This window comes from Heteronotia binoei, chromosome 2 (assembly GCF_032191835.1).
Source record: "Heteronotia binoei isolate CCM8104 ecotype False Entrance Well chromosome 2, APGP_CSIRO_Hbin_v1, whole genome shotgun sequence".
NCBI classification, from domain to species: domain Eukaryota; kingdom Metazoa; phylum Chordata; class Lepidosauria; order Squamata; family Gekkonidae; genus Heteronotia; species Heteronotia binoei.
The window spans coordinates 182,469,753-182,491,919 of NC_083224.1; the positions used below are offsets into that span (position 1 = coordinate 182,469,753).

General features: G+C 43.1%; 1 protein-coding gene across 1 annotated transcript in view; it reads right to left on the reverse strand.

The window, feature by feature from the left end:
• The window catches only part of XPR1 (xenotropic and polytropic retrovirus receptor 1), a 174,376-nt gene that overhangs the window by 133,423 nt on the left and 18,786 nt on the right, over positions 1-22,167 (reverse strand). The gene's annotated exons all lie outside the window — the stretch shown is intronic.

Sequence of the window (22,167 nt, forward strand, 5' to 3'; positions counted from 1 at the left end):
GTAGGACTGCCAATCTCCAGGTGGGTTGACGGGCTATCAGGACCACAGGGGAACTAGTACAAGCACAACAGAACACCTCTCTCCATGTAAAAATCCCAAAGCAACTAGACCAATATATGTCAACACTATATATTCAGTATAAATTCAGTATAAATTCAAAATCCAATATAAATAGTGTGTCCATATAAATGAGAAATCATACAAAAACATCATCATCCACAACAAGCCACGGAATGAAAGCCACACTATTTATATTGAATTTTGAATTTATACTGAATATAGGGTGTTGACATATATTGGTCTAGTTGCTTTGGAATCTCCAGGTGGGGCCTGGAGATCTCCAGCCGTTACAACTGATCTCGACACAAAAGAGACCAGTTCCCCTGGAGAAAAAATGGCTGCTTTGGAGGGTTGACTCTATGGCATCGTACCCTGCTGAGGTCTCTTCCTTCCCCAAACTGAAGTGGTCACCATGGAGCCTGGACCTTAGATCCGATCTGTATTTGGAGGATGTGAATGACTAAGACATGAAGAAGACTTCTTGAACTGCCATAATGAACATAGCTCTTTTAATGTTTATTATAACAGTTGTTTTAAAATTGTTTTAATGTATCAGTTTATACCAATTGGTGTTGTTTGCCATCCCGAGCCTGCTTTGGGGCAGGGGGGGATAAAATGAAATTATTATTTTTTTAAAAAACCCAATCCTTGCTAGGCTACACTCCCAAAATCTCCTGGTATTTCCCAGCCCAGAGCTGGCAACCCTATGTGGCAACAAAACAGCAGAATCAAAACTCATCTTCATTTATAACTCTTGAAACAATTGGCCATTAAGCTGTTAAGAACAGATTAGCTTTATTAGAGAACATCAGTAACAATTTTAAAAAGCAAATATCTTTGAAAACACGACTCCTGGAAGATGCTAAATACAATGAAAAATGATCAAGGGCTATTGTCATCGCAGTATAGTATTGTATAGTTTACTTATATGGCACCAGGCCAACAAAAAAGGCTAATAATTAAACAAATCTAAACATTGAATGGCAAAACTATCCATGGTTAAAACAGAATAGTTAAATTAATAAAAGTATCAATAAGATCAAGAAATATATACATTTCTAATGCAAAGACAAGCATTACAAAACTTAGTTAACTGTTTTCTGATAGGCATCTGAGAGGAGATAGACTACCTGAGCAGACTGTTAGCCCTGGTTTAGCCTTAACCCAAGGGAAAATGTATTTACTATGGGCTAAACTAAGCATTCTGGAGTGTGAAGTCAAATGGGCCTTAGAAAGCATTACTAACAACAAAGCGAGCGGAGATGACAGTATCCCAATTGAGCTTTTCAAAATCCTAAAAGATGATGCTGTTAAAGTGATGCACACATTATGTTAACAAATCTGGAAAACGCAGCAGTGGCCACGGGATTGGAAAAAATCAGTTTATATTCCAATCCCAAAGAAGGGTAATGCCAAGGAATGTCTAAACTATCGCACCATTGCACTCATTTCACATGCCAGCAAGGTCATGTTAAAGATCCTCCAAGCTAGGCTTCAGCAGTACGTAGATCATGAACTACCAGAAGTTCAAGCTGGGTTTCGGAGAGATAGAGGAACTAGAGATCAAATTGCCAACATTCGATGGATTATGGAGAAAGCACAGGAGTATCAGAAAAACGTCTATTTCTGCTTCATTGACTACACTAAAGCCTTTGATTGTGTGGATCACAACAAACTGTGGCAAGTCCTTAAAGAGATGGGAATACCAGACCACCTCACATGTCTCCTGAGAAACCTGTATAAGGGTCAAGAAGCAACTGTCAGAACGGGATATGGAACAACTGATTGGTTTAGAATAGGAAAAGAACTTTGACAAGGATGCATATTGTCACCCTGCTTATTTAATTTATATGCAGAGTACATCATGCGGAATGCCGGCCTGGATGAAGGACAAACCGGAATTAAGACTGCCGGAAAAAACATCAACAACCTCAGATATGCAGATGACACCACTCTAATGGTGGAAAGTGAGGAGGACCTAAAGAATCTCTTGTTGAGGGTGAAAGAGGAGAGCACAAAAGTAGGCTTGAAACTCAGCATCAAAAAAACTAAGATCATGGCATCCGGCCCCATCACACCTTGGCAAATAGAAGGGGAAGACATGGAAGCAATGACAGACTTCACATTTCTGGGATCCAAGATCACTGCAGATGGTGACTGTAGCCATGAAATTAAAAGAAGTTTGCTCCTTGGGATGACAACTATGGCAAACCTGGGCAGTATAATAAAAAGTAGAGACATCAGCCTGTCAACGAAAGTCCGTATAGTCAAAGCGATGGCATTCCCAGTAGTAATGTATGGCTGTGAGAGCTGGACCATAAGGAAGGCCGAGCGCAGAAGAATAGATGCTTTTGAGCTGTGGTGCTGGAGAAGACTCTTGAGAGTCCCTTGGACTGCAAGAAGATCAAATCAGTCAGTCCTAAGGAAAATCAACCCAGACTGTTCCCTGGAAAGTCAGATGCTGAAGCTGAAGCTCAAATACTTTGGCCACCAAATGAGAAGGGAGCACTCACTGGAGAAGATCCTGATGCTGAGAAAGACAGAAGGCAAAAGAAGAAGGGGGCGGCAAAAAGATGAGATGGTTACTGATGTAACAAACACGAATTTGAGCAGACTTCGGAGGATGGTGGAAGACAGGAGGGCCTGATGTGACTTCGTCCATGGGGTCGCAAAGAGTTGGACTCGACTGTGCGACTGAACAACAAACTATACCAAGGTGGCCCCATAGCACAGAGTAGTAAAGCTGCAGTACTGCAGTTGGAGCCCTCGGCTCACAACCTGAGTTCGATCCCAGCAGAAGCTGGTTCAGGTAGCCAGCTCGAGGTTGACTCAGCCTTCCATTTTTCTGAGGTCGGTAAAATGAGGACCCAGCTTGCTGGGGGGATAGTGTAGATGACTGGGGAAGGCAATGGCAAAGCACACTGTAAAATGTCTGCTGTGAAAACAACGTCACCCCAGAGTCAAAAACAACTGGTGCTTGCGTAGGGCACTACCTTTACCTTTTTTAAACCATACCAAGGACATCTTAGAAGCTCATGTTCAATTGTTTCTATTTCTTGCAATTCACAATGGGAAAGTCTCTGAGCAAATGGAATTTTCTTATACCTTCCTTCAAGAACAGCAGATTTTTTTGTCATCGCTAATTGCAAACATGTCCTTTCCAGCAAAGAGCAGAGGGGTGTTTATTCAACCAACAGTGCGTCTGAAATTCTGATGGCAGGATAATGTCCAGGATCACCCTGTTGCTGACCAGTAGGGTTGCCAGGTCCAATTCAAGAAATATCTGGGGACTTTGGGGGTGGAGCCAGGAGACCTTGGAGGTGGAACCAGGAGCAAGTTTGTGACAAGCATAATTGAACTCCAAAGGGAGTGCTGGCCATCACATTTAAACAGACCACACACCTTTCAAATGTCTTCCCTCCATTGGAAATAATGGAGAGGGGCATCTTCTTTGGGGGCTCATAGATTTGGACCCCCTGGTCCAATCTTTTTGAAACCCTGCAGGTATTTTGGGGAGAGGCATTAGATGCTATGCTGCAAATTTGGTGCCTCTATCTCACAAAACAGCCCCTCCCTCAGTCCCAAATATCTGTGAATCGATTCTCCATTATATCCTATGGGAATCGGTCTCAATAGAGAATAAAGAAGTGCCCAGCAGACATTTCCCTCCCCGCCCCCACACACACACTTTCTGATGACCCTGAACCAGGGGAGGGCCTCCAAACTGGGAGATCGCCTGCCCCCACCTGGAGATTAGCAACTCTACTGACCAGTGAGGCTGACTCAGTCTTCTTCCAGTGACTGTAGCCTCTTGGCTTGAATCCTCAATGGCAGAGTTCTTCCCTAGGGTCATGGCCTCCTGCTATGGTGATCTCCTCAGCAGTTGCTGGTGACCCCAGCTTCTAAGACACTGCAGCCAGAAATGTGGTTTCAAAAGCTTACTCATCAACTGCCAACAGCCCAGAACGGGGGTGGCCAAACTGCGGCTCAGGAGCCACATGTGGCTCTTTCACATCTATTGTGTGGCTCTTGAAGTTCCCACTGCCCTGTCAGTCAGCTTGGAGAAGGCATTTGTCTCTTTAAATCACTTCTCCAAGCCAATCACTTCTCCAAGGCAGCTTGGTGAATGCATTTAAAGTTGCTTTCTTTCTACCTCTCCCTCCCATTTATTTGCTTCCCTTCCCTCCTTCCTTGCAGCTCTCATACATCTGATGTTCATGTCTTGTGGCTTTCAAACATCTGACATTCTATGTGGCTTATACATTAAGCAAGTTTGGCCACCTCTGGCCCCAGAAGATTAAATCTCACACCTGCTTGTACCACCCTAGTAAATATGAACATATGAAGCTGCCTAATACTTAATCATACCCTCGTCCATCAAAGTCAATATTGTCTGCTCTGACTGGCAGCGGCTCTCCAAGGTCTCATACTAAGGTTTTTCACGCCTATTTGCCTGGACCCTTTTTAGTTGGAGATGCCAGGGATTGAACCTGGGACATTCTGCTTACCAAGCAGATACTTTACCACTGAGCCACCATCCCTCCCCAATGATGTACACAATTATATTTACTTAATGTAGATTTCTTCTGTTTATGTACAAAGTACTACAGGGAAAGAGGTATATTAAGAGAATGAAACCAATAAGGGCCATGTACTAAGGACATGATGAAATGGTACAAACTATAAATGTCTTATCTGGTATATAAAACAAGCGATACATTTCTCATGTACCATTCTTCAGAACTGGCTTCAATGCTGAAACATTTCCCAGGCAATTGAGAGGGGAGGGCAGGATTTAATCCCTTCTGTTGGGACCAGAAACGTGAGACTAGACCTTAAACAATTATTTTCCAGAACAATTTTTTTTCATGATCTGTGTTTTTATACCATTTTGTTGTGATGCAGTGACTAGCTTTTTGATCTTTCATTTGTCTTGAGCCAACCTGTCTTTTCCAATTTAACTTCAGTTATTCTCTCAGACCACCAACTCTCTCCCGTTATGGCCATTTACTTTAAAAGCCAGTAAATCACTCATTAATTTTGACAGCAAAATGTCAAAATTTATGGAGACTCAAAGAAGTCATGCAGTACTCTTTTTCGGTAGTAATATCTAATTGGTTATGCCCCTAGCAAGATGGTTCATCAGAAGCCCAGACTACAGACAAAAGAATCAGAAAATTCAGAGTGGGAAAAACTCCTTGTAAGCCATCAGTCTGAGTAATTGAATATTAGATACTTACTTTTTGATCCACAGCCCAGCATGTCCTCTCAAAGTTCTGTTGTGTGTGTGCAAACTGCTGTCAAATTACAGCTGGCTTATGGCAACCCCACAGAATTTTCAAGGCAAGAAATGTACACAGCTGATTTGCCACTGTCTGTGTCTCTGCAGAGCAACCCTACATCCTCTGTCTGGGTGGTCTCCCATCCAAATACTAACCAGGGATGACTCTGCTTAGCTTCTGAAAACTCACAAGATCAAGCTAGCATGGACTATCCAGATCACCCTTAACAAAACTTATCAAATCTGTTTCAACATGAATGCAGTCTCTTTCAAATGGCAGCACTTGTGGAACCGCCTCCCAAATTAACAAGGGTCCCTACCCTGACCTGGTTTCGGAGGGACTGCAAATCCTCTCTCTAAAAGGCTATTTAGTGGAAGCTGGGTGTCTTTTTTTCTGCAGCTGGTCATGTTTTGGGGAACTGTATAATGAGCAGGTTGTATGTTGAGTTTTTGTGGTGGTTTTAATTATCTTTTTGACAATGCTTTGTTTTACAAGCTGTCTTGAGCCACCATGAATGGTGGGGAAAGGTGAGATATAAATATTTTAACATATATTTTAACAAGTTAGGGGCCCTGTGAAGATTAGCAGAGGAAGGGAAGCCCCATCCTTTCCCCTGTACTAGCACTCCTCCCTGCACTGCGCCTATTAGCTCCCTTTCTGTTTCCAATTTCCCCACCACCTTTGATCCTGCTTCTTTCCTTCTTGCCCAGTAATCACTTTGCCTCCTTTGTGCTTGCAAGTCCACTTTCACTCCATTTCCACTTGATTGGTCTCTGCCCCCGTTGCCCCCCTTTGGTTCTATTGCTTCCCTCTCTCTTCCCTCACTCCCTCCTGCTTTCTCTTTCTGTGCCCTTATCCTCAGCTTTCCTGAAACCTGCTTTCTCTCCTTTGCAGCACTGGTTGATATCTTCCTTGAGGCTTGAGAGAGGGTTATTTGATGTCTGCTGGCAGCCAAGGTTTTGTGAGGTCCTCTCATGAGATCTTGGTTGTCAAATTACATTTTTAAAATGATTATTTGGCATATGCATATAAGTTTTAACAAACCAAAATGTTGCATGTTTTCCCCCTTAGTGGCAAATGGAGGATTTCCCTAAGACTGCAGATATCTCTATCTTATTCCTAAACATTCCTGTTCAGCAGATTTTTTAAAAATCTACTTGATAAGGCTATTATATTCCTTGTTGTTCTAGCACATGATCTATTCAGACCTTTTAAACTTTTATATGTCCTTTCACATTTACTTTGCCCACTATGGAAGACAGTAAAAGGTAGTCCCCTGTGCAAGCACCAGTCGTTTCCGACTCCGGGGTGATGATGCATCAGAACGTTTTCATGGTAGACTTTTTGCGGGGTGGTTTGCCATTGCCTTCCCCAGTCATCTACACTTTCCTCAGCAAGCTGGGTACTCATTTTACCAACCTCGGAAGGATTAAAGGCTGAGTCAAACTTGAACCGGCTACCTGAACCCAGCTGCCGCCGGGATCAAACTTAGGTCGTGAGCAGAGAACTTCGACTGCAGCTTTATCACTCTATGCCACAAGGCTGCTATGGAAGACAGAGCAGGCTATAAATTATAAAACAGGATTAAATGTAGTGGAACTCCTGACAGAGGGGAAGGGGTTCAACTCTTCATGGCAATAAAGAAAACAGATATCCTATGCCTGTCATATGAGCACCCACAACAGAAAGTACGCATTCCTCTCTGACAAGTACTAACTGCATGTCCTGTTCTTCATTTGGCTGTGAAAACTTTGCACCTCCGAAGGCAGAAGGATCCATTTGAGTACAACCAGAATACTTGTTTGAGCTCAAATTGCCTTCTGTTGTCCTGGCTCTCCGACCGTTCTTGCCACTATACAGTCAGGTCAGCCTTGAGAATGGGGATAAAAATCACTGGTAAATTCTATTTCAAGACCTGTTCTCCACCAGCATCTCTGTTTACGCCTACAAGGAAATAACTTCCACACTAGATGACAGATTTGTCACTGGAATTATCAACAGGTCAAATTTCAGTAGAAACTAAACCTCTTCAGCAATTTAGCTGTATTTAAGGACAAAGCAGTCAGTATATTATGGTGCCAAAACAATCTATTCTAAGGGTGATGATGAAATCCGCTACAACCAAAAATAGTCTTGAATCACTTTTAATATGACAGGTCTCATCATCAAACTTTGTTTACTTTCATCAGTGGAAAACAAGCACCACTTTATTTATTTATAAATTAGATTTATGAATTGCCCAGTACCCAATTACTCATTTTGATGGCTCAGTTACTGATTACTCATTTTAACTATAAATAATCCCTGATAACTTGCTTTAACTATTTTAACTAAGAAATACATCCAACTGGATATGTCCAATCGAATGGACAGCCAACACCACTACTAAATTCATAATATCGTGGATGCATGAACCTGTAATCAAAGCCAGTCAAGCAAAAATGGTACTCAGCATTAAACCTTTTCAGTATGGCTGGATGGCAGCCATAATCCAAACTCTTGGCAGGCTTCAATTATGCACAGACTGAAAAATCCAGACACCCTTCACTTTAATCATCTCACATTTACCTTTCACACTGTTGGGGACATGAGGACTGGAACCCTGGTAGTTTAGTCACATGGGCCCCGCTAACAGATGGCCAGCTTAGGGCAGCATCAAACTGACCTGGAAGTGAGCTGTGGCCAAAAAAAGGAGTGCACAGGAACGTCCCGACAGCCTGTAGCAGAGGGACAGGCTGCGGGTGCCCTGGGAGTGTCCAGAGCACTCATGCACCTGGTCCACAGCTCCCCGGGCCTTCTCTGGGTGCTTCCCAGCTGTCCAGAGGCGCCCCAGCAAAAAGGCACCACTTTCAAAGGCACTACTTTTGAGCCGGCTCCCAGTAAACCAGGGACAGCTCAGGGGCGAGACAGGGATGGAAGGCAGATGTGCACGTGTAGACACACTTTTTAGAACTTCCTGCCTGCCATCCCTGGGCAGCTTTAACTACCTGCCTGTAAGCAGCCATGGTGTTTAAACGTAGCCAGTATAAGCCTGTTACAGCAGAAGCAAGCAGGCTCCAAATTCAACAAATTTCAGCAGGTGCCAGCATACAGTTTGTTACTGTTTAAGCAACTCTTAAAACTTCTTATTCTAACTTGAATGACTTACTTAAGAGGTGCTGACTTATAGGAAAACAAAAAACCTCACTTCCTGTCCACAACAAACACTGCAAACTTTAAAAGTGTGAGACATGGAAGTGGATCAGGATCTCACTACCACCAGTGCTTTTAAGGGAAAAGACTGTGCACCCGTCTATTAAAAATGTATGCCATGCCTTGCTCATACAGAAGGAAATATTTTTTAATCAAGCCTTCTTCATTCATGCCCTTCAAAACAGTGCAGCACTTTTATCCCATCTCACAAACTAGTGTTCTGTTTTCAGTATCTGAAAGACTGGCATAGGAAGTACCAGCTTGTAATAGGGATACACAAAAACACAGAGGGCTTTTTTGTAGAAAAAGCCCAGCAGAAACTCATTTGCATATTGGGCCATACCACCGATGCCAAGCCAGCTGGAACTGCGTTCCTAGGCATGCCTGCTAAAAAAAAAAAAGGTTGCATGTGTGTGGGTTTGTCTGTGTGTACTTGCGCACCTTCGTAAGAAGTTAAGCAGTTTACCATTCCCTTCTAATTTTTCATTTGTTCATAATATACCTGGGGGAAGGGATTGTTAGAGAATAAACAGACTGACTGATCACTTATCAAATCCAGGGTGCTCTTCACAGGGTTCACAGTAACCTTTTGAAGTAAGCACAAGGCCAACATGCAGTCTTTTCTCCAACTTCACACTTTTGCAAATGCAAAATGCATGATTCTCGTCAACAGCTTTGAAGGTTGGTGTATTCTCACACCAGCATTTTTGAAGGAGATACCTAGTACTCTTGTTATTTCCTTCAGTACCAGAATTTATTAGCAGATAGACTGAATGCCAACCTTGTACAGCGAGTTCTTTTCACAAAGAGTATCTGCCAAAACCACATGCCTGGTCAGGGACTGCTTGCTCTGTTTTAACCGTCAGGACCACAAACATGCACAGAAACCAGGGAACTGTAAAGTGGAACTATGGCTTTAATGTTTGCAGCAGAACTCACTCAGTTTTGATCCTGAAATTTTATACCACCAGAAGACTGTTGAAGAGTTCAGAAAACCCCTAGCAGTGATGTTGGCAAAGTTCTCAAATAAATGTGTGTTAAGAGTGCACGTACCCTCAAATTCTTGCTCTCTTGTAAGTAACAGTGAGACACACTTTGAACAACTGGCATTCTTCAGACCAGGCGGTTTATAGTAGCAGCAGCATGCTTAGAATTTGACTGTCATCCTTGATGTGTTGTGGGAAAACTGTCAATTCTTCCTCCAAAACTGTCTTTTAAATGCCACTCTAATTTACAGAACAGTGGCCCGGCTGAATCTGCAGTCCAGTGCTGTAATTACCATAGAAGTGTGCATGCCTGCTCCAGCAGCATGCTGTCACTTGCCTACCCCAGTACCACAGTTCCTCAAAAGCACTGCAAGAATATACATATGCTAAAAGCAGAACTCTCTGCAAAGACAGTCGAGGTTATTCAGCGACTATTTGATTATTTATTTGAATGACAATATTGAGTTGTATTTTGTATCACTGCATGCTTTCAATAACATTTCCGGGTTTTTTTTAAAAAGACACTGGTGTTTTTTATTGTTTGTGGAGGAACTGATAGTTAGCATCCAAACAAAAGCGGAGTTGACTGGGTTTGATCTAATGCTCGCTACTACTAATGAGCAGGGCTTTTTTGGAGCAGGGACGCAGTTCCGACTGGCTTGGTGTCAGGAGGTGTGGTCCAATATGCAAATGAGTTCCTGCTGGGCTTTTTGTACAAAAGAAGCCATATGCAAAACAATGGTGACATCAAGGGTGTGTGACCTATATGCAAATGAGTTCCTGCTGGGCTTCTACAAAAAAAGCTCTGCTAACAAGCGACAATCAGTCTTGCAGGGAGTGACACACATACACAAAAGGCTTTCTGAAGGATTCCTAGGGTTACGTCAGATACACAGACAGAAGCAACAGTCCATTCAAAAGAGGCTAATATCTTCCAGGAAGCCCTTTAGTGTTCCAAAATACTAAGACAGGAGCAAGACTGTAGATATACAGTTACAGTTTCTCATACTTGCTTCATAGAGTCAGAGCTTTGGGGCCTGGCACCCCAACACATCCTCCCAGAGAAGCTTTAAGAGCAAGGCTCAGATCAGTTTGAAGCAAAACGTCCAATGCCTGATCAGGCAAAGCCATCATGGGAACTCTTGTGGTTGGATTCACTGTTCCCAAAAGGAGCACTTGTCATCAGTTACGTGGGTATCAGTGTTTGGCCCATGTTGACCTCTCTGTGCCTCAGTTTGGAACACTTAAATAAACTGGAAAAGTGACTCAGTTCAGTAAGATTGTTTTAAAAGAAATCTGTCCTTTTGGTTATTTATAGCCTTCAACCCTTGAAGTTCCTCACATGTACAGCCTTAAGGACAGCATATATTTCAATGCAGTTAAGCTTCCAGTACTGCAAACCAGGCTAGACTGCAACTTGCTGGTATGAAATGTATTAACACCCAAAATAGTCACTTCTGACCAACCAACAACATCTGGGGGCAAAAATCCCTGCAAAAATCTGTGAATCAGAGCCTACACGTGTAAAGCCTTTAACACAGAACACACCAATCTAAATAGAATTTCTCATCAGAGCTGCTGATTGCTTCCCTTGTTACAGTCACTTTTGCTACTCAATTGCTCATCAGGCAGCATTCAGATTCAGGAACAGCACCCTATGACAATAATATGTGCACTGAACTCAACACCACGAGGTCATGGGAGGAAGATTTATTCTTTCCCTGTGGCAAACAGCATCAATGTGCTCATGTCCAAAGATGCATCATGAATATTAACTGTCTACACCAGACAAAGTGTCCATGTAAGCCAATAATTTGTTTCCAGTTGTGGCCAGCCAGCTCCCTTTGGGAAGGACACATATAAGGAGCCCAGAGATACTCCTAATATCTGTCCCAGGATCCACCTCCTCCCAACAATATCACAGAGTTTTCATCATTAATTGCTGGGTGGATTTGCCTTCCATGAATAAAAACTAGCAACCATCCCCAGATTTTTGCAGGTTAACATTCTCCCTTGGCATCTGAAACTAATTTCTCGGCTAGAACATACTTCTGTGTAAAAATTGCTTCTGTGTGGACAGAGAACCCATGTATGTGACTGCAAATGTATCATTAATATATCATATACCGGGTCCGGTACAAAGTGTTGGTCATTACCTTTAAAGCCTTATATGGCCGAGGACCTGCCTACCTGAGGGACCGTCTTTCCCCATATGAACCCCAGAGAGCACTGAGGTCAGTTGGGAAAAATCTAATGACCATCCCTGGGCCGAAGGAGACTAAATATCAGAATACTAGGGTACGGGCATTCTCAATCGCGGCCCCTACCCTATGGAACCGACTCCCCGAGGAGGTGCGGGCCCTGCGGAACCTTGATCAGTTCCGCAGGGCCTGCAAGACCGCCCTTTTTAAGCTCGCACACCTGGACTTCTAAGAAGATCGGCAATTAAGGATCCGCCAATGCGGTTTGAAGACCTATACCGCTGAATAATTGTACTTACTAGATTGTTTTAATGCTGTTAAGTTAGTGTTTACCGTTTTATATTGTTAAATTTAAAGGCTTTTTAACCACTGTATGTTTTTATAAAATGCTGTTAGCCGCCCTGAGCCTGCCAAGGTGGGGAGGGCGGGATAGAAATAAAAAATTATTATTATTATTATTATTATTAAAAAAGGGAGAATAACATTGTTCAGATTTAATTATTGTGGACTGCACTTGCAAATCTTCTACACCTCCATGCAGCAGTGCAAACTGAGTACAAACAAAAAGTACAAAGAATTTAAAAGTATTTCTAATTAAATCAATCTGATTTTGCCATTCCACTCACTGAACATGAAATGGCCCTAACACCGCAAGCCAAATATATGACCTATTCTCCATGTGTCCCTGTTTATTTTAAAAATATTTAATCACCGAACTAGCTATCCAAATGCTTTTATTGGCAGCCTGCCTGCAATAACCACCACATGATGCAACCTTTAAGCAGATTAGCAAAATGAAACTGGTATCAATGTCAAAGAACATCACTGTGGAATGCAGCTTGTTTTTCATTACACTACAAACAGCCCGGGTCTCACAGAAAATAGGAATATTCACAATTGGCCAAAGAAGAGGACCATTTCCTCCCCACTATTCAAAGAATAAGAAAAGAACAAAAGCATACATTTATAGTGGTACTGTCCAAAGCGTGTATGTGAGTCAGAATTATATGTTTAATATTAGCCATGTGTAGCATTTTCAAAGTTGTAATTAATGCTTTTTGATTTGTAAAAAAAAAAAAAATTACCGTATTTTTCGGTCCATAAGGCGCTCTGGGCCATAGGACGCACCTTCCTCCTGGGGGGCGATCCGCTTCCCCCGCACCTGCCTGCCTGGCTCCAGCTCTGCTTCCAGCAAGTGCTGGGATCGCTCCACGCTGCCCCCACCGCAAACCCAGCGCTTCGCGAGCGATGGCTGCAGAGGGGGCAGCGTGCTTCCTCCGTGCCTGTCTGCCTGGCTCCAGCTCTGATGCTTACAGCAAGCGCCAGGATTGCTCCCTCCACCCTCCGATCCCGGTGCTTGCTTTAAGCATCAGAGCTGGAGCCAGGCAGACAGGCACGGAGGAAGCATGCTGCCCCCTCCGCAGCCGGAGCTCGCGAAGTGCTGGGTTTGCGGTGGGGGCAGCGTGGAGCGATCCCAGCACTTGCTGGAAGCAGAGCTGGAGCCAGGCAGGCAGGCGCGGGGGAAGCGTCGGGATCGAAGGCAGAGGCAGCGGATTGCCCCCCCCCAAAGGAAGGTACGTCCTATCGTCCCTTCGCTCCATAAGACGCACACACTTTCCCCCACACTTTTTTTTTGGGGGGGGGAAGTGAGTCTTATGGTCCAAAAAATACGGTAAGTTATGAATTTGCATAGCTGGCGGTGCAGGTTAAATCAAAGCTAACCCTAAAACTTGTATTTATTTATGACGCATTTGTATATGTGTGGGGGGAAGGGTTAAACTGTCCCTAACCCCAGCAAACTATCTGCCCCTATGGGCTAGAATGGAACCTCTCTCTACATGGGAGAGTGTTAAACGTTTAACATTCCCCACCTGCTGCCTTGAATGCTACAGCACATTTTGCCACCTCCATATTCTACCACTTCCTTCTTCTGCAAAGTGCAGGCTAGGCCGTAAGCCCATGCTTCCAAACGCACACCAGGATGCAGCGTAAGAAGTTAAAGACCACCTCAAAGTGCATGATGCAGCCCCTGCTTGCAGGAGATAACAAAACATTAGAGACCTGCACCAGTACACTTCTCAAAATAGCAGGGGTTGATGCGTCTCTGTGTTGGACTGAAACTGTGGTGCTGCCTGAGAGGAGAAGGATTTAACCCTTTCCTCTGCCAAGGTAAACTGCCCCCGCACTACGTCTGCTCCCACTCGCCTTTCAAAGTCCACCTGACAGGCCCATAAAGCCTTCCCTAAATTTATTTACATCACATCACAAAACCTTTATTGGCATAACAAGACAACATCATATGGAACAACATTTATTTACATTATAGCTCCTTTTCTCACTGTGATTCAAGGCAGATTTATCCTCCCCCATTCTCTAGCCCTCGTGAGGGGGACCTCCCCACAATAGGCCTTGAGTGGCAACCACTAGCTCTTATCCTGGACTGGTACAGGCCAGCTGCTCCCCCAGCCCCATGTCAATGGCTAATTGAGTGGAGACCTGCCCCCTTATGAGCTTGGATACTGTCCTCTGTGTTTCACTTCAGAAAATTATTTTTTGTTCTCCATCTCTATTATGTTTGTTTGATTATTTCAGGGTGCTAGTTCCACATTTTTAGCAGGGTTCTATTGGTTGGCCACCTTGGGAATCACCCAAACGAGAGGCCCAATTTTTAAAGGAAGAAAGGACTCTAAAATACAATATAAGAGCAGTAAGAAAAAACAAAGAAAAGACACAGCAGAAGAGCCAGCCAAAGTCACTTCTGCCTCTGACACACAGAGCTTTTTTTGAGCAGAAATGCACAGGAACGCAGTACCGGCCGGCTCGGCCAGAGCTCTGGCTCAAAAAAAGGACTCTTGCAGAGGGAAGGCACAAGGCAGCTACATGCTCCCAGACCATGTGCTCCATCCTCTCTGCAACCTCCAGCCTCCAATGGGCTTGTGAAGAGAGCGAGAGACACCGAGCCGCTCACAAGTGGCCCCTCCCAGGAGAAGCTGGGCCTGCCACTGCCTGCTCTGACACTTGCAGCTCTCTCTCTGGCTGTGTTGGGGAAGGTGAAACAAGGTCTCTCAGGGGGTGTGGCCTGAAATGCAAATGAGTTCCTGCTGGGCTTCTTCTACAAAAAAAGCCCTGGTGACACAGAAAGTTAAACCTACTTATTTTAGTAGTATGCTAACGTATAGGTTGAAGAAAAGAAGATAAGGTTCCTTCTCTGGGACCTACTGCCTTAAGGAGCTGCTCCATGCTATGAATGACTCCACACGACACGTCTCAAGAGAAACCTGTCAAAACCCATACAGAACTGCTGCTCAATGGCCTTATTTCTCACACATCAACCACACCGTGATCACACACAAAAGAAACCACAAAAAAGTAAATTTGGATTTATGTGCAAGATTTTAAAATGTGAGTTTAAGGGTAGGGGTAGGAAAAGAATCACAAATATGGCAGGATTTTTTTTGTAAAATCAAACTTGAAAACCCTAGTCTCCAGAAATCTATCAAGCTTCAGTGCTGCTGAAGCCCATTAAAAAAAAAGTGGAATATATTACCCTTGAGTCAAAAGCACATTGCAAATGAGCACAAGCAAATGGAAATGCAAACGCATAATCTAAAACACATCCCCTCCAGCACAGGTATTGAGGTAACCTTCACAGGCTCCATCTTATATACTTCTTAGAAACAATTCCCTTTGCCTTTCTTTTCCCTTCCCTTTGACCATATTTACACAATGATGTTTAGAAGCAAACTGGGAACAGGCTGGTAAATAATCTTCATTTAATAAAAAGATCCTATTTTTTTAAAAAAAGGAAAAATATGCTAAATGAAGAGAACAGCAGAAAAATAACAAGTATGAAGGCCACTGATGTTTATATGTAGTGAGTGAAGTTTACAAATTTTAGTGTTATCTGAGAGCAAACTCCAAAGGACAGTTCACCTTTTCCCCCTTTAAGACCATTTTTAAAGCATTAAACACCACCCCATTTCAAATAGCAAAGATTCTGGGGAAAATATCAAGTATGAACTCTGGCCATTCAAGCAGATAATCAGAATGAATAATTTACAGGCACGCTTTAATCTTCACTGACACTGAGAAAAGCTGAATTCTAAAGAGCTTGGGGAGATACCAATAAATCTGCTAACCAAGAAGAAATAATCAGAGTGCCCAGCAGCCTGTCTTACTGAGGGGCAAAACAGCAAAAAATAATGTGCTTTGAAAGAATGGGATTTCATTCTTTTTTTCCAGAGCCATCTGCACCTCCAAGGAAAACTTATGCTGCCATACAAGCTCATAAACTCACATTTCAACCCTCCCGTCATATAAAACAAAAAGAGCTGCTCTTAGAAACATGAGTTCTCAGAGCCAAGTCATTTCACTTGCTTTCATTAAATGGTTATGTTGGCTTTAGTACACGACTCATGCATACTCAGAGGAACCAAGGGACTAACAGTCTTATTACAATACCAAACCCCCAAGCTTGAAAAGGTAGAAGGTGGATTTATGCTGATTTCATTAAGTCAGCCTTGGACACCAGAAAATCCCCTAGGAAATGCAAGCAAAGCACCTGAAGCAACAATCTCTGCAGGCCATATGGGATCAATGTGTACAAGTTCGGCAGCTAGCTAATGTAGGCAGCTTTGAGTCTTTATACAGTCTTGCTGATTTGTTTGATACCAAGTAATTGTTCTTCTGTCTAGCCCAGTACTAGCTCAGTGATTCCCCAAAATTCACAAGGTAGAAGTCTTTCCCAGCCCATCTGTCAGATCTACATATACGGGAGATGCCAATGACTTTCTAAAATCTTTTACACGTGTTTGGAAAACTTTAAAAGAATTTTTTAGCTCTGTTGGAACAACTCAGGCCATTACAGAACCATCTTTAAGATACTGTAAAAAGTAATAGTATTCCGCGGTTTCCCTTTCACAATGCAAGAAAAAACAAAGAAAGGAAGAAAGAGAGAGAGAAAGAAAGAGAGAGAGAAAGAGAGAAAGAGAGAAAGAGAGAAAGAGAGAAAGAGAGAAAGAGAGAAAGAGAGGGAGGGAGAAAGGGAGAAAGGGAGAAAGGGAGAAAGGGAGAAAGGGAGAAAGGGAGAAAGGGAGAAAGGGAGAAAGAAAGGGAGAAAGGGAGAAAGGGAGAAAGGGAGAAAGAAAGAAAGAAAGAAAGAAAGAAAGAAAGAAAGAAAGAAAGAAAGAAAGAAAGAAAGAAAGAAAGAAAACAAACTCAGGAGCCTCAGGAAAGTGCATTTTGCCCCCAAGTAAGAAAAAATATTTTTGTTCAGATCTCAGAAGCTAAGCAAGGTCAGCCCTGGCTAGTATTCCCACCTAAGAATACCAGGGTCATAAAGTGGAGGGAAGCAGTGGCAAACCACCTCTGAATGCCTCTTGCCTTGAAACCCCCACAGGGTCACCATAAGTCAGTTGTGACTTCATGGCGCTTTCCACCACTGCCAAGATAGAACGTTTGGATTTTGACTTCCTATACCAGCTTTTCTAGGCATTGCTTCAGGTGGCAAAGATGTGTTTAGTCTTAAGGATCCACATCTTTGCTGGGAAACAACTGGCCTGGTTATACCTGCTACTGACTTAAGTACCCCCAGAATGCCCTTTAGATCAGGGGTCCCCAACCCCTGGACCGCAGACTGGTACCAGTCCGTGGCCTGTTAGCAAGCAAACAGGCCGTGGAGCAAAGCAGAGGCGCTGCACCACCCCTTTCGCCCACCCAGGACCTGGGTGGACAAAAGAGGCAGCATGGCCTCGCTCTGAAGCACCACCTCTTTCACCCACCCGGGTCCCAAGTGGGCAGAAGGGGCAGCACGGCAGCAACCTTTGCCTACCCCTCATTTAAAGGCCCCCCCCATGGGGGGGTAGGGATGGGGCATGGGGGAGACAAAAAACCCAGCACTTCCTCACACCGGTCTGTGGATAAATTGTCTTCCACAAAATCAGTCCCTGGTGCCAAAAAGGTTAGAGGGAGTTACTGCTTTAGATAACCCTTTCTGAGAATCCCACTAGCTAACGTTTCCTGAGGACCAAATCATTAGCCAGACTGGAGAGAACAGGAATCACTTCTGAGTGAGCATATCTAGATCATGCTGCAAGTTTCTTTTTGGTAGCTACATCAGGCCTGTCTAAGACCTCGCATTCCCCTCAGTTTGGAAGGTGAAAGGCAACACCAGAAATTGAATCTGGAACCTTATGGCACAAAAAAACAGGTGCCCCATCACTGAGCTAGGACCTGTACTTTGGGAAGTGAGGATAGATGGCAGAAAATGACATTTTTACAAAAAAATGTTAGACAGTGCGTTCTCAGAGAAAGGTAGTAACAGAATCACTTTAATTTGAATGATTTTTAAAAGCTGCTAAGAGAACCCTTTGTATGCATCTTTTTTCCCACTAAAGAACAATAAGCTTCAGAAAGCCAAGTATTATGAACTGTTTGAAAAACAAGGACAGAGAATTCACAGTGCTTGGACTAAAGATGTTGCACCGAATTCAATAGCTAGTTACAATAATAGAGTGAACATGATTGTAGGACTATGTCAAGTATATCAAGGCTTTACAGCACAGACCCAAGACAACCAGATAGATGATCTGTTCTTTTCAGTTCATTTAATAGATCTCTGTATAGTTTCACTTATTCCAAAGCCAAGGTAACAAGCTTTTAAAAATTTGACCCATAAGCTCAGCAACATATGACACAATAGTTTGATATGCTATTTGCCACACGTCTTTAATACTACAGTATGTTTTACTATGTGAAGAGAAGTGTAATTTCTTCATCAAAGAAAGTGGTAGACTTATTTAGCCTAATTTAAGAGTACTGCTCTAATGCCTCCAGTTTTATAATCGTGGAATAAGTTACCTCATATTACTTAGTGGGAAAAGTAAAAATATTACAATTTTAATTTGGAGCTGTCAAGAGGACAAGATGATGTAGTTCTTCTAGTTGCCAGGAGGCTGTCATGGTGCAAGTGTTCAAATCCAATTCATAAAGAACGTATTAAATCCACATAAAAACAAACAACTAGACAAGAAACCCATTGTGTGTATAAACAGTGCTTGTTTTTTGTAGATAAAGCCTAGCAGGAGTGCATTTGCATATTAGGCCACACCCCCTGGCCTGGGAGCACATGGCTGCCACATGGCGAGTTGGGCCAGCTGGAGCCCTGGCCAGCCCAGCTGGAGCTGCATTCCTGTGGGTTCCGGCAGAAAAAAAGCAACAACTTCATACTTTTTACATTTCTAAAGCACCTCTGGTGAGTTGCATTACCACAAAAGACCTGGTTGGGGGTACATTCCCAACAAACACCGGGGCGGATGCTATGTCTCTCTTCCACTTTTCTTCAAAAGGGAAATACTTTCTCCAAAGGTACTTTCTGATAGAGAAAAGCTTCTGATTTTTTTTTTTTAAAAGTTTTTTCTTCACTGAAGGAAAAAGCAGACTTGGTAGAAAGAAGTCAAAGGATTCAATTCAATGTTCACCTTATTCTTATAACTGAAATTCTATTTCTGAAAGAAGAAAAAGTCTTGGAGGATTTACTTCACTCTCATACAGATTATCCAACAAGGTGAAAAAAGCTGAGAAATAAAGCAGGAGATCACACTTTCTAGTACTTTACATATCAAACAATTGTCCCTATCTAAATAAGAAGGCAGATGACCAATAGTTGGGGAAATTCCAAAATTCAGAGGGGAGCAAGATTTGTTTGCAGCACTCATTAGTTTTTGTAATTCATTATCGAAAATTCTGCGCTTAATTACATAGTATGCATTTGAAAGAGGAAGCATGTAAAGAGAATCCACAGACAAACCTAAGGTGATTATTTTCCTCTCTAAGCAGGAAATCCATTTGGACGAGGAGGATTCAGATGGCATTTGATATAAATAACTCCCACAGTTGGTGGAATAGTGCACATGTAGCCGATATTTGATTAATATAAGCCATGCTCTAGTTTCTATCATATTGAGGCCTGTTTCTAGACAAAGAGTGGCATATGAGACACAGCATGGTAGGCCCATGATTTTCCTAGGAAATTTGGACTGAACTCTTTCGATATCAGACTCAAAGGCACTAATCCAAGTTGGAATGCCATACAATAACTGCGGGATTACTTTGGCCTTATAGATTTTTAAGGCTGCTGGAACAAACTGGTTGCCTCTATTAAAGAAAAACCAGGAAATGGCTGATGCAGTAATGGCTGCTAAGTTAACTGACCAGGACATGACCAGGACACATTGTAACTAAAATGAAGACCTAGGTATTTAAAATGCCTGACCTGTTCTATTTCTTTCCCACTGAATAACCATTTGTGGATTTTACAAGACTTAGCAAAAACCAGAATCTTAGATTCTTCGTAATTCAGATGCGGTTTGTTTTCTTGAAAAAAAACTGAGACATCTATTCAACAGTCGTCTAAGCCCAGACATCTATTCAACAGTCATCTAAGGTTCTATCCTTCAGTGTTACCCACAGTTCAACCACCAGTCAAGCTGCAAGATTTGCACAATTTGTTCATGTCACATTATTGCTCTTAAAAACATTTCACAATGTGGCTGAGATGGAGGGAGCACTTTCAGCTTAGAATACCAAGAATGAGTTTTATCCTAAAATGTGAATTCTGGACACTGTTGCTGAAGTACACAAAGTGGAACAGAACTATATGGAAAACAAATGTATATTCTAGCAGCCATGACTCTTTCATTCCATTTACAGATGTGAAAACCCCAAACACTGATTTTACAGCTATTTGTGAAAATGACTGAGTGGTTTTTAAGCTTTACATTCCTTCGCTTCTTGTGAGAACACAAAGAGCATCTGTTCCAGAAGGCCAGTGTAACTTTCCTAATTAACCAATATGCCTTTTTAATCTGTGATTAAAGTTTTAGTTGATTAGTCAAATCAATCAATGAAGGATTACTGCCCTATCCTATGTGTTAACACTTCATTTTTGCCTTTGCCAGATTTCATTTTGTCATTTGCCCAGCTTTCCCTTTAGCAGAAGTCACTTTGAACATTTGGCCTTTCCACAAGGCCTCCCACTCTTTCAAGGATCTGGCAATTGCTCAATCTATACCACAGTCTTTACTGAGAAGCTGGAAAGTACCAGACTCAGGGTTGACTCTTGCCCACCATCCCGATACCTCAAGTCCAATCCTGATCTACTCATGCTACACTCGCTTCAGTTGGTGCTATTTTTTATCCTGTTTTTCTTCTAAAACAGTTCACAGAAGTCAAAACCTTATAAAAATGAAAGTTAGAATTCAATACCAAAACTCCTTGGGGAAGGGACTTTCAGCTGAGATGGTCAGACAGACAGACCGAAGAATGGTACACTCCTATCAGGGATGGCCATCCTCTTCCACCAATCGCAGGAGGGACAATCATGGAGCAGTGAGGAAGGTGGGGACACCTGCCAAGTTAGTCAGATCAGCCGAATCAACTCTGGCAATCAATGGGGTGACAGATGTCACGGCCAGTTTGCCCTCACGTCCAGATGGAGTCAAGAACAGTAGAGGCGTACTGCAGAGATACCCACCCCAATTCATCTTACCTCCAACATCAGGGTAAGATTGGTACAGTATTAGGACAGCAGCCTATGCAAGGTTGCACTTTTGGCACGCTCCATCACACCACTCAGCAAAATTCTAGACCTGGTTGTCAGACTGACCATCCATCCATCACACCAAGAGGAGTAGGTGTTTGTTTCCATCTTACGGTTCCTTGATTTCCCCCCCCCCTTCTTACTAGCAATGCCTATAAGGCAGAGGACCTAGGTAACTCCCATGTCAGGCTTTCTAAATGTGGTATAGTCCAATTTAAAATAATATTTTGCATAACCATAGCCCGGCTTATTGCAGTGGGAGCAGCATGGAATTAGATACTGAGTTAGCTCACTAAGTTCTGCTTCAGAGAGCATTAAGGGGCTCATAGAGGAGGAGAACACTGGATTTATACTCTGCCCTTCACTCAGAGTTTCAGAGAAGTCCTTCCCTTCCTGTCCCCACAACACATAGCCTGTGAGACAGGTGAGGCAGAGAGAGCTCTGAGAGAACTGCTTTTGAGGAAACAGTTCTGAGAGAGCTGTGATTGACCAAGCTCACTCAGCTGGCTGCATGTGGAGGAGGGGGGAACAAAGCCCAGTTCTTCAGATTACAGTCCATCACTCTTAACCATGACACCAAAGTGGCTCTAGAGAAACTGAAGTCCGAAATCTCATCTGGCAAATCTCAAGCTGGCAATTTCGCACCAGTTGCTCCGCGCTGCCATTTTGCACAGGGCAAACCCGCAATTTGCCCCACCACAGCGTAAACCTGTTTTTTCAGGTTTACACTGTGGCACGGCAAATCGCGGGTTTGCCCCAAGCAAAATGGCGGTGTGGAGCAACTGGTACGAAATAGCCAGCTTGCTCCACACGGAAACGGAAGCCTGCCCTGGACCAAGGTGAGTGCG